At 38.9% G+C, this 7,123-nt stretch overlaps 1 pseudogene; it reads left to right on the top strand.

Annotated features, from left to right (window-relative positions):
* Positions 1-669: 669 nt before the first annotated feature.
* Positions 670-7,123, top strand: part of LOC148017941 (very-long-chain 3-oxoacyl-CoA reductase 1-like) — a 48,750-nt pseudogene continuing 42,296 nt past the window's right edge.

Genomic DNA, 7,123 nt, shown 5'->3' with positions numbered 1-7,123 from the left:
GTTTCTAATGTTACCATAATAAAATATCTAGATTACCTACTACATCGCACTACAACTCTATAGATCCTAATCTTTCCATTGCAAAAGTATGTTTGGTGCAAACAATGGCTACAATAATGAAAGCTTATTCCATCATTGCCTATACATGAAATAGTGTGTTCTAGATGAAAAACATGCAAGAGGAGATTGAGACATAAGCTACACTAATAACTCTCCTATACTTCGCAACATAGGTTGAGGCACAACACACTAGCATAACATGCTTGCAACAAGTGTTAATTTCTTAGCTTGTTTATATAAACATAATTGTTTTCTATGACTTTTTTTTTGTTGACTTTGCTATAGAGACACTTATTTATTTTTTTTGGCTTTATATACATTTATCTAGTAAAATTAAACTACTAGTTCATATCCAAAATTTATTACATGATAACTAGAAAAAATTGATACATTTACTAAGTAAGAGTTATTTTACTAGTTATAGCTTTATTTCTCTATGTAGTAAAATTAAAAAAATCCTACTTGCTAACTAGAAAAATTTGTTCATTTACTATATGTGGGTCCTTTTATATCTAGTCTTGTGTCTAAAGTTCCTTGTGTTCCTCGCCATCTTTTCCCTCACCATCCTCGAATGCATCCAGGTCATGGTGTCACTTCCTTTACCCCAGCATGCATTTCTCCCACTATGGCTCCTGAGCCATCGTCACCAGCTTGCAAAAATGGCATCAACCGTGGCTATTGCTTCCAACTGTCACTTTGCCACCTCAACCTTTTCCTCATCAGTCACTCGGGGAGAAGCTCGAAACCCTAGTATCTCACCTAAAGATGAAGTACAACGTGTAGGTGCAGTTTGTGGATCCTGACCTCGACGTGGGGCTCTCGAGGGTGAAGGACACCATTGTCGGCCTTGATGTGGGGATCAGATCAATAACGCATGGCAATGTTATCCATACGCGCACTTCTTCCATGAAGTCAATGCAAAGTTGATTGCAGATGTCATACATGTGAATGTGGAACTGGTTGTGAAAATGGTGTAGATTTGCTTCCAACCATGCTCAATCGCAAGCATGGTGCCATTCTGAACATCAGGTCTGAAGCTGCATTAATATTGGCATCATATCCCCTCTGTGCACTATATACTGGAACCAAAGGGTACATTGCTTCTGTTTGTGTGTGTATCAAGAGCAAGTCTCTTGCATGTGAAATTCTTCTGCATGTGTGTCTCTGGTTATCATGTAATGTTTGAGTACGTAGGCTCGTTGAGAAGTTCTATAGAAACTTGTATGTGGAGTACAAGCATAATGGAGTTGATGTGCAGGTTCAAGTATGCTCCTTCTCTTACTTAGACTAATATGTGGACAGTATATTGTTGAGGTACCATGTATGCCACTATGTGTAGCTACTTTGTTTAGTTGTCTTTAAGATCATGTTGTTTGAATTATGCGATACCTGCTAATATTTTTAACTACTCTTCGACATGGAGCAACATCATGCTTGGATTCCTCCGCCACTTAACTTGGGGTAATGAAATTTCTTTTGATGTAATTTTCAAAAAATTCTTTTGCTCTTAAAGTACTAGTATTTGAAGCCACATGAGAGCAAGATAAGAAACCCAAATATTTACTACTAGACCAGAAATAAGATATGGGGAAGGCAAAAATGTGTATGTGTTTCTTAATTCGGCTAGACACAAGTGCATACAAAGTTGTAAGAGCTTGTTCCAAGTTGAAATTTTAGACTTTGTGGGAAATTTAAGGGTTATGTTCAACACACTACTTTTGGTATGGAATGAGTATAGCAAGAAATAACTCTACATCTCTTGCATAGACCCAATTGATAAAATTGAATGGAATGCTAATGCAGTAGTCAAATATAAAGCTCTATCTTATGATTTTGAATGCGCATGCAAGCTCTTTTGAGTTTAACTATTCTGTTTTCAATGTAAGAAAGCTTTTTTCCATGAGGGTGTGTTTCATCAATCCTTTTTTGAATAGGTGTTGAGGTGCAATAAAGACCTCATCTATAATTGATAATTGAGGTGGTAATGGAGCACATGTAAGGGCATATTGTGTAATCCTTGAAAGAAAACATTTCAAGAAAGCATACCTAGATCATAAGATGTTAATGATTGTGTTGAGAGTGGAAAAAGACTGAATTTTTGTCTGATTTTTGTTGATTTTGAGGACTGAATGATTGATTTTTGATGGATTTAGAGTAATATATGGTTGTTAATGGAAGTATTTGAGAGTGTTTTGGATGATAATGATTATGTTTTGGAAGTTCATGATGATTCTCAATAGAGATATGAAGCTCTATGATGTTCTGAGAGGTTCTGATTAGTTCTGTATACTTTTTGTATAGCTTCTGTTTTGTTCTGATTTTCTTCTGTATGAAGCATGGATTGATGATTGATGAAGGTTGAGATCTTTCGGAAGCTTATTGAATAGTTTTTGATAGTTTGGAATGGTTTTAGTATGAATTATAAGGTTTTGATGACCTTCTGTAGAGTCTCTGTCTCTGCTCTGTAGCTGTTCTGTATCTATTCTGGTACTGTACTGTACTATTCTGTAGACCTTCTGTAAGTGTTCTGTAGAAAGTATGTGTGACTTAGGAAAAGTTTTCTGAATTTTGGAAAGGATGAATCTAAGTGCAAAAGAGCTAAAACAAATGGAAGAAGCAGCTGCTGAAGGCTGAAGAGAAGACTGAAGTGATAGTGACAGTAGTGAGCTATGAAGAGGCACTATAGTGGCTATGGTACCTCTTCATATTAGACATACCTCTTGGGAGGTGCATCCACGACCTAAGAAAGATTATTGAGAGTTATTATGAGAGTATTGTAGTGAGGAGATGATGTACTATTGATAGAGTGAGAGAGCCAGAGATAGCCAATTCTATCAAAATAGTGTAATTGTATATGAGAGATTGGGAGAGAGAACTATGAAGACATTGAAGATGAATACTATGTGATTGATTTCCATTCAAAGATGGTGTATTCTTCTATGTTCTTTGTTATATTGAAGTATTCTATGAAGATGTTGAAGATTATGGTTGATTCTATCAAATCTGTGGGAGATATCTACTATGATGTTGCGTGAAGAATTGTTGTTTTCTTTGTTTTGATAATCAAAAGAATGAAATAAAATCTTATTGATGTTACAAGATAGATTTTCTTGTAGTAGAATCCCCTTTTCCTTGGTGTCTCTCTTGGGGCTCCATGTTTTTGGTACGCAGCGGAAAATTTGCCATCAACAAGCATCAGAAGAGGTTGAAAATGAAGGAAATGGCATTGTCAAGAAGAGGAGAATTCAATGGATGTCTTCAAAGTTCCTTCTTCCATTGAAGAGTTGGAGATTCTCATTATCAAAGCCACTTTCCATGTCAAGAAATTCATCCCACAATGGCGGAAACATATCACCATCATGATGCATGATCTATGTGGTGGACTGTCCTCTTCCTGTTGAAGCAGTAGAAACTTGCATCTTGGTGGAAAATTGTTTGGGAACAAATTGAAGAGTAGAAATAAAGAGAATGGCCATCCATGGAAGATTTGGCATTCATTGAGAAGTTTCCAGACATCATCAAGTGGAAGATCGTGAAGAAGCTTCAGGAGTCGTGGTCTGTGGAGGTTCATGTAAATAAGAAGGAAAAGAGTTGGAATTTGTTTGTGGATGCTCAACAGCAACATACGTGGTATGCTTGGTGCACAGACAATCTTCTGTTTGTCCAATTAGCAATCCACTGGAAGTTGGTAGATAGAGTGTTTTTCACAACATATACTATTGAAACCCTCAGAAGCTGGTATTATTATAATGACAACAACGATCCTAAGAAGAATGAGTTTTGATACTTTCAGAATGGAATATTTCCTCTTTGTAGTGGTTTAAAAGCCGAATTTAGAGATGTTGAAAAGAAGGAAGTAGAAGAGATGTTGGCCAAAGAATTCATCAAAGATTGAAGCCCTCCCTGATACTATCCTGTTGAGTACAGACAAACTGGTTGGAGCCAACCCCCTGATGAATGATGCAATCAGGAGGCAAACGTTAGAACGAGTCTAGAGATACGTAAGAAGAGAGAAGGTAAAAATCAAAGCAGAGAACGAGCTCGCAGCAGAAGCCTCCTTTAACACCCTAAAAGCACTCTTTATAGAGGTTCCCATGGCAACTCAAGGTCCCCTTCCTAGTCAGATTTGTCTTGGAAATATTGATGATAGGCCAGCAAATGTAGTCCCATTGCCAGTTTTTAAGGGAGAGTACAATGAATACTCTAATCTTCATGTAGCAGAATTCATGGTGGCATGTGTGGCTAACAATGCCCGAACCCCTGAGCATTGGTTAGAAATATTCCCTGCCACTTTCAAGGGCACGGCGTTATCGTATTGCTGCGCATTCAAGGTGTGTAAACCACCCAAAAGTCATGTGTGTGATTTGATACTTTGTACATACTTAGATGTTATGTTTGCTCTTTCATTCTATGCTGAAGATGGAGAAGAATAAGGAATTTTGGTAGATTGGTGACTCGAGATGCAATCTCATGGACCACTTTGATTGTGACCAAGGGTTCGTTTGAAAGCCTGTGGCAGCATAGGAGCATTTCCAATGGGCCAAGAGATACATGCTGAGATCATCCTAAGGGTCTAGAAAGAGACTCTGTTGTTGGTGACATGCTCGTGGACATGTATGGAAAATGTGGTTTTATCAAGGAAGGATGAGAAGCGTTTGAGAAATTGAATGTCCATGATGTTATATCGTGAACAATAATGCTAGATGCCTATGTTCATAATCGTGAAGGTGATATGACTATGTGATGCTATGAGGAGATGCAACATCAAGGGGTGTGCATGCCAATTCTATTACATATGTTATCTACTTGAAAGCTTGTGCAACCATAGGAACATGATAAGTCGACAGAAATTTGATTGAGGTCTTCATTAAAGGAAACGACAAAGATATGGTTGTGCCTCTTTGTTGTGCCAAAGAGGCTCACGAAAAGAACAAATTTAAAGATGGTTATTTTCAGGAGCCGCTTTACTGGAGGGGCAGAAAAGGTATTCTGGGAGCTACGAGATAGAAAAAGAAAAGAGTTTTTTTTTGAATGGGACAAGGGGGGGGAAAAGCAGATTTGAAAGGGGAGAAAAGAAAGGGCCGCTTTTGGAGAGGAATCGGGGAGGAAGGAAAAATAGATGGTACTCTACGGCTCAAGAAGAGGAGGGCTCGAAAGGAGATGATGACTAAAAACGGCAGAGAAACAGGGCACTCGGGAATCTACGAAGGAAGGGAGAAGAGCTTTTTCAATGGAAAGGAAGGGGTGAGCTCTGGGGGAGAGAAGAAAAGAGAACTAGCATAAGACAATTATTCATCAATCCAGATTGAAGAGGAGGGGATCATGGCGTCTGCAGGAATGACGCAACGGAGGGATCGAAGATGCAACTGAGAAGACGATGGAGCTGTGGTGACGAAGGAGTTCGATGAAGCTGCCAAAGGACGATAAAGGTGGCACTGAAGCTAGCGAACTCGGATAATGTCGAATGGAGAGCTGCACTAATCAAGTCAGAAGAAGTTAGAGCAATGGCAAAAAGATGTCGATGAGGAGAAGATTGACTTACAGCCATGGCGGACAAAAAGATGGCGCCCTGAGTGTTAACAATTCAAAAAGTTCATGTGGTGTGTCTCGAAGAAACATGACTTGCTGCTGCAATAATCGAGTCAGAACGTTGGGGCATTCGGCTGCGTGAACTCTTATGCCAACAAGTATGGAGCATAATCTCGCTCAAGCTGTGTGAGCAAGAGCGGCCATGGTCTGCTGATTCGGGAGTTTAACTTCTTCTGCTCATCAGTGCTTCTGAATTAAAGCCAAAATATTGGCTTTGTAAAGTACCGATAACGCGATGGAGAGGTCTTTTTGTGGGTGGATTCTACATCTTGAAAGCAATTGAGTTATTCCTTTCAGCTATCCCTACATGGGATCTCCTGAGGCATCTTCCATGACAGCAAACGCAAACAGCACGAACAGTGTATGCATACAGTTGTAGTCTGAACCATTAAAGGAAAGTTTTCCAATCATTGTGGAGACTCCATGGAAGGACTATTTGCAGCATTCCTGTAAACAGTGTTACATTGAAGAAGACATCTGAGGACTGCGATTCCTTGTGAGGTCTACGAACAATTTCTGCTATAGGGATCTTGGAATGTTGCGAGGTGAGGACCACCAGTAAACAGATTGAAAGCAACACCACACCACTGCTGTTCTAAATGCATCAGAAACATGTGGAAGTATTGATTTTGATGATCTCTTGGAGCACCTTATAAATGATGTTCAGCAATCTGAAGAGAAATCCAAGTCTGTCTTCATTGATTGAGCTTTAGCATATCTGAATGACAAGGAATACTTTCATAATCACTTTTTCTTTGGATTTCCATACTCTTGCTAAAATTGGGAATTGATTAGGTTGTTTCCTTTCTTTCTTCATGCAAAGCCTCGTATCTATGATAGTGAAGATAGTAGTATCGAGTCAGAGCTTGTATCACATACCCCAAAGAAACTTAAACAGTCTACGATTGAAGAGTTTGATTTGTGACCTTATGAGGATGTTTGTGATAAACAAGAAGGATTGAATTCATAAGAGATCATTGACAATTCAGAGTTTGATCCATCGACTGAATTATAAGAGACGGGTTTTCCTTCTGAACTGGTGGCCACTGGAATTAAAACTTGTGGAAAAAGCAACTCTTCTTTTGTTCTTATAGACTTTATTGAAGCAACTATGTAGCTAGACAAGAGGGTGGAGTCACTTTGAATGCTCAAAAGAATGCAAGGTGTCCTGAAATTATAACAGATTTGACTTCATTTTTCTTGCTTGATCTTCTAGCCTGAAATTATCAAGAACTTCTGAAGTTGCGACATTGCTTTCGAAACCCTTCGATATCTTTGGTGAACCCGACGTGAAAGCGTCGCAGAAATTTCAGGATGGGAGATACTTCAGCCTCTATTTCAGCCTCTTCTACAATTCCAGCTGCGTCTACTTCAGCTCCATCTATGACTGCTGCGTCAAGTACTTCAACGGAGGATCTAAAGCAGATTTTGCAGAATATGTCCATGTATATGCAGCTCCAAAATCAGCAAACAC

Source organism: Lygodium microphyllum, chromosome 21, assembly GCF_053477565.2.
Source record: "Lygodium microphyllum isolate KBCC chromosome 21, Lygodium_microphyllum_v1.1.10, whole genome shotgun sequence".
Taxonomy (NCBI): Eukaryota; Viridiplantae; Streptophyta; class Polypodiopsida; order Schizaeales; family Lygodiaceae; genus Lygodium; species Lygodium microphyllum.
This window is presented reverse-complemented; position numbering and strand designations above follow the sequence as displayed.